The sequence below is a fragment of the Hypanus sabinus genome, chromosome 3 (assembly GCF_030144855.1).
Source record: "Hypanus sabinus isolate sHypSab1 chromosome 3, sHypSab1.hap1, whole genome shotgun sequence".
Taxonomy (NCBI): Eukaryota; Metazoa; Chordata; class Chondrichthyes; order Myliobatiformes; family Dasyatidae; genus Hypanus; species Hypanus sabinus.
This window is the reverse complement of record NC_082708.1, coordinates 119,957,343-119,971,356: the sequence shown is the minus strand read 5'-3', so window position 1 is coordinate 119,971,356 and position 14,014 is coordinate 119,957,343. Positions and strand designations below refer to the sequence as shown.

At 39.7% G+C, this 14,014-nt stretch overlaps 1 protein-coding gene across 1 annotated transcript in view; it reads left to right on the top strand.

Annotated features, from left to right (window-relative positions):
* The window catches only part of LOC132390822 (uncharacterized), a 258,761-nt gene that overhangs the window by 140,667 nt on the left and 104,080 nt on the right, over positions 1-14,014 (top strand). The gene's annotated exons all lie outside the window — the stretch shown is intronic.

The following is a 14,014-nucleotide window of genomic DNA, read 5'->3' as shown; positions in this document are numbered from 1 at the left end:
CTGGTCGCCCCATTATAGGAAAGATGTTGAGGCTTTGGAGAGGGTGCAGAAGACGTTTACCAGGATGCTGCCTGGTTTAGAGGGCATGTGCTCCAGTGAGAGGCTGGATGAACTTGGATTGTCTTCTCTGAAGTGCCAGAGGCTGAACAGAGATCTGACAGAGATTTATAAGATTATGAGAGGCATAGGCAGAATGGACAGAGAGTATCTGCTTCCTGGGGTTGAACTGTCTAATACCCGAAGGCAAGCATTGAAGGTGAGAGGGGGTAGGTTCAGAGGGAATGTGAGGGGTAAGTCATGGATGCCTGGAATGCACTGCCTGGTATAGTGGTAGAGGCAAATGGATGTAAGGAAGATTGGGGGGAGGGGGGATATGGACATGGTGTACATAGGAGGGATTAGTGTACGGATGTTTTTGATTAGCTTCTTAACTGGTTTGGCCTAACTTTTTGGGCCAAATGATCCATTACTGTGCTGTACTGTTGTATGGTCTATGTTCTCAATACAGAAATACAAACTGAAGGTCGGCAAAAAAATGATTAAACAAGCATAAAAGTTAAATTAGTTAGGGACCACGAGAACATCTGATGGCAGGGCTGATGTTGAATTTAGAAGGATTGGGATTGCTAAATGCATGTTCAAGCATTTGAGCAGTATCATAATTTCTATGGGTACAAAACGCAGAATGTTGTGACGCTATTTTCATTCCAAGCTAACATATGGAAGCGAATGCTGGCCAATATCACAGCAAAATGAGGGGAGACTCGAAGCTACAGAAAAGCGGGTTTTCAGAAGAATAATGAAAATATCATGAAATGACAAAGTAATAAATGAACAGGTATTGTGAAAATCTGGAATAAGAAGAGAATCAATCAGGAAATGGCAGCTGGAATTTCTGGGACATATACTGAGGAAAGAGAAGCTTGAATATCTTGCAGTGATGGGAAAAATTGATGGAAGAAAAGGTTACAGTCAATAGTTCATGACATGCATGAGTTATATCAGGAGGTGGGCAGACAAAAATTTTGAAGAGCCTATTAGAGCTTTTCAGATTAAAGATAGATGGAAGCCCATGCTTGCCCATGTCATACAACATGGCACATGATGATGATGATGTTATTTGATCAGCCATCTTCTTACATATCCCACCTTCCCCCAGTGCCTTTTGATGTCCTCCTCTATTTACAGAATTCCATTTAGTTTAGTATCATCAGCAAGCTTGGTTATATTAAGCCTAATCCACTAGCTAAAGTGTTGATGTAGATTGTGAATAGCAGGTGTCCAAGCACCTACTCTTACACTGCCACATGAGCCACATCTGGCTAACCTAACAATTCTGGACATTCCTATCCTTGGCTTTCTGTCCTCTAATCAATTATCCATCAGCTTCTTTATGATAGCAGTGATTGCATATGCTCTAATTTTGTTTCCTAACCTCCTGTGTAGGCCTTTATCAAATGACTCCTGAAAATCTAAATACACCACTTCCACAAGTTAGTACTTATCTATTTCAGTAGTTCCAAAGTCAGTCATGATTTTTCTTTCATGAATCCATATTAACTCTGCAAAATGTTGTCATTCTTTTTGGGGTGCTGTGTTATTATATCCTTTGTAATAAGTTCCATTATTTTCTAACAGGTCAGCACTTTCCTCCCAGAGTTGTCGCATTTCTTATCATCTAACCTGTACAAACAACTTAATATTCTTTACAACTCGAGAAGCTGATAACCAGAGCAACTATTATCACTAAAACCACGTCTTTCAAAACTCTAGTTTGTAAATAGTTAGGTCCTTCAGATTTACCAGAATTCAAGTTCACTAAGTTCTCAGTTCTTCATTCCTGCTGGACATTTTGTTTTCTTATATATCTGATAGATTTTGTGTGTCCCTTTTTGTAAAGATAGATGCAAAGCAATTGTTCAATTCCTCTTTTTTTAAATTTTTTATTGTACAGTTTCCCAACTCTTTCTCTAAAGACCTGCATTTGCCTTTTCCACTTGAAATATCTACCTATTAAAAACTTTCAATTATTATGTTTCTGACCAGTCTGTCTTTTATTTTGCCTTTCTTTATCAACTGCTTTGCTGAGTTCCAAAGTTCTCCCAATACACAGGACTACTGCTATTCTGGTAACTTTGTAAATTTATTTCTTCGATTAACCCTATGCTTAATTTCTCTTGTCATACACAGATAAATCAATTTTTGATTTGGAATCTTGTGTGCATAATATCCCTGCTGTTATGTTCACTTGAGGAAGAAAACCATTTCTTTTAAACGCCACATTGACATGAACCTTTAAAGATACACTTTCTCATTTCATTTATTCTTATTGTAAGTTTCTTTGCTATCACCATACAGTTCTCCAGACTGAACTCCCTTTGCCATGTTTCTGCGGAGCAGAATTGATTTTCTCCCCTGTGCTAGGCTACTGCTTTTAATATATTCTGATGATTTGGAATTAGATGTACAGGGTACAATTTACAAAGTTGCAGATCACTCAAAATTTAGAGAGTCAGTGAACTTTGTAAACAAGAAAAACGGATATCAATATGACAAAGAAAAAGCTAATGAAATAGTTGGATATGTGGCAGATGAAATGTAATGCTAAAAATGTGAAGTGCTACATTTTGGCATAGAAAATGAGAAAAGTCAATATAAACTAAATGATGTAATTCAGAAAAAAGGATGCAAGAAGCAAGAGAGGGTATCTACTTTCTATGCATGATTTTTGACAATACCTGGCCAGGTTGAGATACTGGTTAAAAGCATGCAGTTTTCTGAACAACCAAGTCTTGGGAAGCATAGTAGCATGTTGTCTATTGACCTCTGGTGCTTTCTATGTGGAGTTTAAACATTTTCAATGCCTCCATGTGCATTCCTGCAGTGTTACTGCAGTTTCCTGCCATGTCCCAAAGATGTGCAAAGTAGTGGGTTAATGGGACATTGTAAACTGTCCCTGCTGTATAGGTGAGAGGTAGAATCTGGGGGGAAATTGATGGGACTATCAGAGAATAGGTTACAGGAGAAATTAGTGGAGGATTAGATTGATCCATGAGCTAGCACGGTGTCAATGAGCTGAAGGACTCTGTCCTATCTCATTAGGAAATACAAAGTATGAAAATAGACTGGAAAGCCCATACTGTAAAAGGGATGGATGGTTTGGAGTCTGTAAAATGTGTGCAGGGTAGTTTTTTGCAGCAATACATAGAGGTACCGACTAGAGAAGGGGCAGTGTTGGATCTTCTGTTAGGGAAAGAAATAGGTCAGGTGATGGAGGTATGTGTTGGGGAGCACTTCGGGTCCAGTGATCACAATGCCATTAGTTTCAATATAATTATGGAGAAAGATAGGACTGGACCCAGGGTTGAGATTTTTGATTGGAGAAAGGCTAACTTTGAGGAGATGCAAAAGGATTTGGAAGGAGTGGATTGGAACAATTTGTTTTATGGGAAGGATGTAATAGAGAAATGGAGGTCATTTAAAGGTGAAATTTTGAGGGTACAGAATCTTTATGTTCCTGTAAGGTTGAAAGGAAAGGTTAAAAGTTTGAGAGAGCCATGGTTTTCAAAGGATATTGGAAACTTGGTTAGGAAAAAGAGAGATATCTATAATAAATATAGGCAGCATGTAGTAAATGAATATAAAGAATGTAAGAAGAATCTTAAGAAAGCAAATAGAAAAGCTAAAAGAAGATATGAGGTTGCTTTGGCAAGTAAGGATGAAAATAAATTCAAAGGGTTTCTACAGTTATATTAATAGCAAAAGGATAGTGAAGGATAAAATTGGTCCCTTAGAGAATGAGAGTGGACAGCTATGTGTTGAGCCAAAAGAGATGGGGGAGATTTTGAACAATTTCTTTTCTTCGGTATTCACTAAGGAGAAGGATATTGAATTGTGTAAGGTAAGGGAAACAAGCTGGGAAGTTATGGAAACTATAATGATTAAGGAGCAGGAAGTACAAGTGCTTTTAAGGAATATAAAAGTGGATAAATCTCCAGATCCTGACAAGATATTCCCTAGGACCTTGAGGGAAGTTAGTGTGGAAATAACAGGGGCTCTGAGAGAAATATTTCAAATGTCATTAGAAACAGGGATGTTGCTGGAGGATTGGTGTATTGCTCATGTGGTTCCATTGTTTAAAAAGAGTTCTGAGAGTAAACCTAGCAATTATAGGCCTGTTAGTTTGACATCCGTGGTGGGTAAATTAATGGAAAGTATTCTTAGAGATGGTATATATAATTATCTGGATAGACAGGGTCTGATTAGGAACAGTCAACATGGATTTGTGCGTGAAAGGTCACGTTTGACAAATCTTATTGAATTTTTTGAAGAGGTTATGAGAAAAGTTGACGAGGATAAAGCAGTGAATGTTGTCTATATGGACTTCAGTAAGGCCTTTGACAAGGTTCCACACAGAAGGTTAGTTAGGAAGGTTCAATCGTTAGGTATTAATATTGAAGTAGTAAAATGGATTCAACAGTGGCTGGATGGGAGATGCCAGAGAGTAGTGGTGGATAACTGTTTATCAGGTTGGAGGCCAGTGACTAGTGGTGTGCCTCAGGGATCTGTACTGGGTCCAATGTTGTTTGTCATATACATTAATGATCTGGATGATGGGGTAGTAAATTAGATTAGTAAGTATGCAGATACTAAGTTAGGTGGTGTTGTGAATAATGAAGTAGGTTTTCAAAGTTTGCAGAGAGATTTAGGCCAGTTAGAACAGTGGGCTGAACGATGGCAGATGGAGTTTAATGCTGAAAAGTGTGAGGTGCTACATTTTGATAGGAATAATCCAAATAGGACATGCATGGTAAATTCAGATTCCGATTCAGATTCAGTTTATTGTAATTTAGAGACCACAAATGCAATGCAGTTAAAAAATGAGACTACGTTCCCCCAGAATGATATCACAAAAGCACATGACAAAACAGACTACACCAGAAAATCCACGTAACTTTTGGCAATCCCCAATCTAGATTCCGGAGAGGCTGCTGCGTATTAATATCACGCTACCGTCTAGCGCATTCCCTGGAAAGGAGCTCCAAATCCACCAGATAAAAACAAGACCAAAAACTAAAGCTACAAGACCTGTATAAAACCACATAATTACAACATATAGTTACAACAGTGCAAACAATAGCATAATTGATAAAAAAAAAACAGACTATGGCCACAGTAAAAATAGTCCAAGATGTTAAAGGACTGTAAATTCAAAAGAAATCACCACAGTTTCCACAAGTCACCAGGGTCCCGACAGACTCGCCATCCCACACCGGTGGCAGAAGGGAATACCCCTGCTATGGACTTCCAAGGTGCCACCCGACTCAGCCTTGCAGATGCAGCACACAATGGAAGCTCCGTCGAAACCAACCTGACAGATGCAGCACACACTGAAAGTGACCTGAGTCCGTCGAACCTCCGAGCGGACGACCATCCCCTCCGGCACAACTTCTCCGAGCACCATCCTCTGCTGATCGTATTACGACAACCCCGCCAATGGCCATCAGCAACACGACCCTGAGGACTGGGGGCCTGTTCTTCTCAGCAGAGTCCCAGACCTCAGCAGCAGCAGCAACGAAGAAGGTCTTCCTGGAATTTCCTGATGTTTCTCTGTGCTTCCACATCTGTTTTCAATCGATTATGATTGCGCACAGCACCACACTTCACAAATAACAGATAATCAGCTCCAGAGTAGTTCAATGGTAGGGTATTGAAGATTGCAGTAGAACAGAGTGACCTAGGAATAATGGTGCATAGTTTCCTGAAGGTGGAATCTCATGTCGATAGGGTGGTGAAGAAAGCTTTTGGTATGTTGGCCTTTATAAATCAGAGCATTGAGTATAGGAGTTGGGATATAATGTTAAAATTGTACAAGGCATTGGTAAGGCTGAATTTGGAGTATTGGTCACCGAATTATAGGAAAGATGTCAACAAGATAGAGAGAGTACAGAGAAGGTTTACTAGAATGTTACCTGGGTTTCAGCACCTAAGTTACAGGGAAAGGTTGAACAAGTTAGGTCTTTATTCTTTGGAGAGTAGAAGGTTGAGGGGGGACTTGATAGAGGTACTTAAAATAATGAGGGGGATAGATAGAGTTGACATGGATAGGCTTTTTCCATTGAGAGTAGGGGAAATTCAAACAAGAGGACATGAGTTGAGAGTTAGGGGGAAAAAGTTTAAAGGTAACACGAGGAGGAATTTCTTTACTCAGAGAGTGGCAGCTATGTGGGACAAGTTTCCAGTAGAAGTGGTAGAGGCAGGTTCGGTATTGTAATTTAAAGTAAAATTGGACGGGTATATGGACAGGAAAGGAATGAAGGGTTATGGGCTGAGTGCGGGCCAGTGGGACTAGGTGAGAGTAAGCATTCGGCACAGACTAGCAGAGCCACAATGGCCTGTTTCCGTGCTGTAATTGTTATATGGTTATACGGTTATAAAAATTAATATAAAACACTAGTTTTGTCACAACATGATATTGTGTCCATTTCTTGCTGCCACACTTTTGGGTACAATTGAAAGGTGTATAATCAACTTAACAAAATGATTCCAGAGTTAAGTGTCTTTTTAATTGGATAGATCAGAAAAAGGTGGGATTGTTTGAATTAGAGCTGAAGAGGCTGCAAGAGAATCTGATTAAGGTATTTAAATTCCTGAAGGGTGTATTCCGTGTAAGTACAGATAAATTGTTCCTATTGTTGAAGTGACCAAGAACTAGGCAACATAGAAACAAAACCAAAACAGACATGAAGAAAAATATTTATATAGAACGATTGGTTAATGTTTGAAATGCACAAGGTGACTATGGAAGCGGATTCATCTGTAGCATTCATAACAAAGTTGGCTAAGTATCAGAGAGAAAGTATATTTGTAGCATTGTGGAGCCTAGGGAGAAGGTGCTGACGACTGGAAATAGCTGGATTGCTGTTATGTTGAGGCAGTGTAGTACTTCCTTCTGTGCTGTAACTATTCTGTGACACTATAATATCTTACAGAAAGCTAAGTTCCAAAAAACCTTCCCTATCAACCATTCCCCTCTGCTTCCACTCTCTCTTGGACCCCGTGGGCTGTTACTTTTCTAATCACCCTGTCACATGGAGCCTTGTCAAGCACAGTGCTAATCCCCATCTAGGCTACATCAAATGCATTGCATTAATCAGCCATTGTTACCTGCTTTAAATATTTAGTCAAGTTACTCCGACAAAATCTTCCATTTTAGGTCCATGTTCACTGTCTCTTCTGAATGACAATTTATATTGCTCTTCAGAACTGATTCTAATAATCTGCTCTCTCACTGTTGTACATTAAACAGACTAGTATGTAATATTCAGCTTATTCCTTCCTGTCTTTCTGAATAGCTGTTCTTTAGCTTCCTCTCAGTCCTCTGCCACCATTCTGATACCCAGGAGGATTGTAAATGATGATCAGAGTTTCTGCGATTTCCAAGATTGTCCCGATTCTGGCAGTTGAAGTTCAAGAGTTCTGGCCATTTAATGCCCTCTTACTGTGTCCAGTCCATTCAGTATTTTACACTCTTCCAGGGCATTACCAGAAGTTTGAGAAATCAAATTAGAGGCAACCCAAACGGAATATAAGATGTTGTTCTTCCAAACTAAGAGTGGCCTCATCTCAACAGTAGAGGAGGCCATGAAAGGACATGTTGGAATGGGAATGGGAAGTGGAATTAAAATGGGTAACCACTGGAAGATCGCTTTTTTTGGCGGTGCTTGACAAACTTGTCTCCCAATCTAAGTTGGGTCTCGTTGATATACAGAAGGCCACACCGGTTACACCAGTCACAGTATATGACCTCAACAGACTCACAGTGAAAGGTCTTCTCACCTGGAAGGACTGTTTAGGGCCCTGAATGGTAGTGAAGGGGCAAAGGGGCAGGTGTAGTACTTGTTCTGCTTGCAAGGGTAAGTGTTAGGGGGAAAATCAGTGGGGAGGGATGAACGGACAAGGGAGTCGTGTAGGGAGCGATCCCTGCAGAATGCAGAAAGTGGGAGGGAGGGAAAGATGTGCTTGGTGGTGGGATCCTGTTGGAACTGGTGGAGGTGGAGCTGGTGTGGTGGTAGGTGAGGATCAGAGGAACCCTATCCCTGGAAGGGTGGCGGGAGGATGGGGTAAGAGCAGACTTGCATGAAATGGAAGAGATGGGGTTGAGGGCAGTGTTGATGATGGAGGAAGGGAAGCCCCTTTCTTTGAAAAGGGAGGACATCTCCTATATTCTAGAATGAAAAGCTTTATCCTGAGAGCAGATGTGGTGGAGACAGAGGAATTGAGAGAAGGGGATGGCATTTTTACAGGTAACAGGAGGGGAGGAGGTACAGTCTAGGAAGCTGTGAGAGCTGTGGCTTTATAATAGACATCAGTAGATAATCTGTCTCCTGAGATAGATACAGTGAGATCGAGAAAGGGGAGGGAACTGTTGGAAATGGTCCAGAGATAAAGACAGTGTCTGGCGTCCCCACTGTTCTAAATGTGCAATAAGAAAGAAAGAATATGTAACAAAGAAACTCCCTACAGCCTATGCCTCTCTTCATTGAGGCCTCAATGATCCAAAGTCTCAATTCCCTATTCCAACACCAGCCCACTCATACAATGGTCACTCTGCTAAATATAACTATTTATTTGATCCAACTATTATATGTAACTTTTATTGGATCTTGCCAAGTGCCTAATTATGTGCAATCCAATGCCTCCTTAGGATATGTGGGCATATATAATGTGAATGCACAGTCATTTTTCCAGGGAAAGGGAATCAAGAACCAGGCTTGTAATATCTGCACTTCTCATGGTATCTCACATAAACTGATTCTGGTCCTTAAGTTATTACATACCCTTCAATCAAATAAACCAATTTTCAGAGGTTAACAAGATTCTGGTCTTCAAGTTTCTTTTCAGTCAATTAAATTGTTTAAATTAATCTTGTCACCCTCCTCTGCATCATTTCGAAAGCTTTATTGTTGCCTACAATGTGAGGGAATAGTCTGAATGCAAAATTCTAATTGAGGCTTAACTGATGCGAAGGACTAAAATGGTATACCTTGCTTTATATGGCATTGCACTGTCAGTTCAAGCTAGAACTGGTGTAAAACATAACTTTATAGCTTTGGATATTAATTTTGGAGAATGAGTCTTAAGTTTCTTTGTTTTAAGATTGGTTTCATTCTTTTCTTACAATGTACAGTGGATTCTGGTTAATTGGGCCATCGTACAATCAGGGCAGCCGCTTCTTTGGGGCAACACTTCAAGAACAAAGAGCTGGGATTCCCTTCATTTGTTTGTGACACCGTGCTGCTTAATTGGGACAGGAGACAGTTCGCTGAACAGTTTCTAACTTGTGTCACCGGTGTGCAGTTAAACACTACACCCTGAATTGTTTTTAGTTCACGTCAGTTGCGTGTGCTGTGTTCAAAAGCAGTGACTTTTGTCACTGAGAGTTAATGAGAAATAAGGAGTAAAACAACTTAGAACAGTTTTGCTCACTGTGATTTCAGGCATCCATGCTTGGAAATGCAAGAAATGGCCAGGAGTGAAAGTGAAGCAATTTCACTATGTCAACAAGTTAGGAACTACATAGAATTTGAAGGTATCAACAAATACACATTGAAAATGAAGATCTGGAGGATGCAATCATTGACAACATTGTATGAAAGTTGTCCATTAACTACACTAGGTGCCTGCACTGATTTTGTTCATTTACAGTCAATCAAAAGAGCACAGCAGCGTACAGGTGCACTAGATAAATTCCTCTGTCGTTAGCAATTAAGAACTAATACACAGTTTTATAGCACTGTAGTCCTATTGATGGTGTTACAATTTGTTCTGTATTTTATTTGAATAGATAATTCATTACTCAGTTAAACAGTACTTTGTCTTTTCAAGATTCAAGTACATTTAATATCAAAGAATGTTTAGATTATACAACATTAAGATTTGATTGATCTTTTTATACCTTTTTAACTATTTTCATGAAACTTCAGCTAATTGGGGTAGCCATTTAATTGGGCCAAAATGTACTGGTCCTGATGTGTCCCAGTTAACCAGAATCTATTATATATGCATGTTTAGCATTTCATCTGCACAGTTATAAAATATTGAACTTACATGAGCAAAATAACTTTTGTGAAAGACTTGTCCAACAAATAAAGTCATCTTGAAGTTATTGAGAATCCTCTACAAACATCTTTGCAAATTTTATTACTAAAAGAAAATCTGTAAACTGTTTCTTCAAGTGCGAATGTATAGGTTATTAATATGAACGAAAATTCAACAGCCCTTGAAAACAATGTGTTCTAAGTTTTCAGTTTCATACACTGGAGATAGGACTTAAAAACTGAGTTCAGCTCCCCAATGTCTGTCTTTTGCTCAACAGCTTATCATGAAAGAAGAGTGGGAGTGAGATTCTTCTGTGGACCTGAAATGGGTTATTTAGATGTGGGAGGTGGTTTCAAAAAGTGTGCTTGTTCAAATGGGGAAGCAGCAAGTTGCGAGGAAGAGGGGGAGGTGGCTTGCATATAAAATAGGTGGCTCCAGTGTGAAGTGAGAAAACTTTTAGCTGAATTGTGTAACTCTTAGCTTTCCAGTAGTAACCATCTAGCAGCAGTTCCCAGGGCAGTAGAGAATGTGATTGTAAGCGGGGGGGATGAGATGCCTATCACATTGTGACCAGAGGTATCTGAGTGCCCAGATAGGGAGTGTTGAATTCAAAGTGCTGTGTAGGGAGGAGGTGTGAAGTTATGCTTTATTGAGAGAACTTGATATATACTTAATGTGTTGTGTTGTGTGCGCGTTATATGTACTGCATTGTGCACCTTGGTCCCGAGAAACATTGTTTCATTTAGCAGTATCCATGTATACGGCTGAATGAAAATGAACTCGAACTTGAATTTGAACTAAAGAAAATGCTGTCAATTTTGCTAACTGGACCAGTTTAAGGTTAAATAATTAACTTATTTATATCACAGGAATTGTACTGCAAGCATTGGTGAATTCAGTCACCTCTCCTAGGACAAGAAATCCTAAAGTACCTTCGAGCAAACATGTACTTCTGAAGTTTAGGACTCTTGTCATCAGACGTATACACACCAACCTCCCACCAAAGAGCGTTATGATCAATGATAATATAATTTATTTCTACTAGTGTCATTAACTGAGACAGGAACACTCACTTTTAACTCACACCACATGAGCTTTTAGAGGAGTTTCCCCTGAGCTGAGCATCCCTCTGAAACAGCAAGTGGTTGCCCATACAGTGCTTCCTCTATGTAAGTTGTAGTGTATCATCCTTAATTATGTCTTCAGGTCTCTGGAGTGGGTTGTGAACCTACGACCTATGATGTACCAATGAGGGCTACAATGAACCGAGACCGATTTCTTTAAGAATTACGGGATTGCTATATGTGCAATGTAAAAAGAGCAACTGCTAGAAATATTCAGCACTATCAGACAGGAAACTAACATTTAAACTGATGACCTTTCACCGGATTTCATAGAGTTCTTATTTTGAGAAGAATACAAAATATAACATTTTAATATTATAGTTTGAATACATAGATTGAAAGTGTTTCTAAAGTTAACCAGATTACAGACCAATCAGTCTCCCATTGGTTGTCAGTAAGGTGCTGCATGTGGTTGTTGACAGTGCTATCTAGTGACATCCACTCACCAATAACTGATGCCTGGTTTGGATTTAGCAAGACTACATGGTTTCAGGCCTCATCACAGTTTTGTCCAAATGTGAAGCAAAGAGCAAAGAAACATAGATGGTGTGGGCATGAGTACCATTCACATCAAGATAGTATTTGATTGAGTGTGACATCAAAGTGCTCTGGTAAAACCTGTCAGTGGGCATCACAGAGGAAGTATTCCATTAGTTGGCATCATACTTGACAGAAATTAAGATGGTTTTGGTTGTTGGAGGCCAATAGTGTCAGCACCAGATATTGTCACAGATATTCCTTAGGTCTATGTCCTTGGCCCAAATATCTTTCTGAGCTTCATTTATGAACTTTCTTCTATCATCAGGTTAGAATGATAATGATGTAAGGTCTCAACCCGAAATATCAACCATCCCTTTTTGTGACTGCTGAAATAGGACTTTTCACTGATGATCAGTAAATGAAGCATCCTGTGCAGCAAGGCAGTTCAGGCTGACAGGTAGTAAGAAATATTAACTAATCAAAAATACCAAGCAATGATTATCTCCACCAAGAGGCATTGTATTTCTATCTTTGTAATTCAAGGCAATACTATTTTCATGTCCCCCACCATCAGCATCCAGGTCTCACTATTAACCAGTAAGTCACCTAGATCAGTTGCATAAATCTGTGGCCCTTCCATCATCTATGAGACACAAATCAGAGGGTGATGCAATACTCTCCACTAGTCTGGATGAGTGCAGTACCAACAACTCTCAAGAAGCTTGCTACCACTAAGGGTAAAACATGCCCATTGGTTGGTACTCTCTCAACCACACTATTTTCTCACCATTGGCACACAGCGGCTGCAATGTGTATCATCTACAAGATGTAGTCGTTATTTTCCCAAGCTTCTCTGACAGCTTCCCACAGAGCTGCAGCATCCACCACAAGGACAAAGAGAGCAGGCATATGAGAAAAACACCATCTACATCCTCCAAGCTGTACTTTATCATGATTAGGGAAATATGTTGTCAGTCCTCCTTTAGAGCAGAGTTTTCATCCTGGAACTCCCTTCCAAACAGCTCCATCAGAGGGATTGCCATGGTTTAGAAAGTCTGGCAGCCACTACCATTTCAACAGCAATTAGGAATAGGCAATTAAGCTGGCTTTCCAGTGACACCCAGAGCCAAAAAAACCTTAAAAATCATTAGATTAACAGCTATTTGAGTCTTTGCCAAAGAATTTTGCATTTAGCCTGTTGTTCATAACGATTTTTACCAGTGCTATTCTCTGTATTCCTTTCTTCCACCATCTGTCTGTGAACACTAATTTCTCACTTCAGTAATTTAAAATGCATCGATAGATTGGTAGAAATCTTTCTTTCAAAACTTAGTATGGAATCTTTTACTTTGTTCTGAATGCGATGAAAGTTTCTTCGTCAGACTTGCAAGAATGATTTTGTGAATTTTTTCAATTAATATACATTGAGTTGTCAACTGCCTGGGATTATCCTCGTCTCTCCAGGAATTATAAATTAATTTTCATATCATTGCTGGGTGTCAAAGCCATAAAGTGAACTTTTAAGGCATTTAAAAAAATTGGCTTAAGAATTCTATCATGCGTGTGGTGACTGAATTTCTTAGGGAAGCCAAACACTGACTTAGAGGACAAAATCTAATACAATATGGAAGCTGCCAGTATGAGCATGTGATGTCCACATAAAACACTTTTATGATTTTTGTTCACCAATTTGGACTCTAGAGCTGGGAATTACCTTTGTTTAAGTTCACCTTATGTAAAAGTAACTTACCTTTGCAACAACTTTCCTTCGGGCTTTATAGTATTATCAGCTGTTCCCACCACCCACACAGCCTCATTGTTCTTTCTCCCAACCACTGCAACCTCAACTTCATTCCCAGCAGCCTTGCTTACTCCCAGCCGGAAACAGAACCCAATCCTCTCTCATTTTTCCAACACCAAATCAAGGTTACATAATAAGAGGAGTAAAGGTCTCTGCTGCAGCACAGTATGTTTTGTCCATCATGTACTTATAACTTCACACACATTGGGCACTCACACAAGCATGCACCTCACTCGTTCAAAATGCTTTTCCAGATTCTGAGGACTGTCAGCACCACCGTGCTTTTACAATTTCTGTAACCTGAAGTATGTAATTTATGAGTTCTAAAGTATTGGTGATGGGCGCAGACAACTTGGAAAATAGAAACCAACTAGTTAGGTCTGCAATTTTGGCTCAGAGGTAGTGTCCCTCAGGGCAGGGAATGTCTCGATTGTAGGGTCAGGAGTACAGAGGGAGATCTGAGGCATCTGAATCCTTGAGATGCAATTTTCAGGAATATGTTTACTTA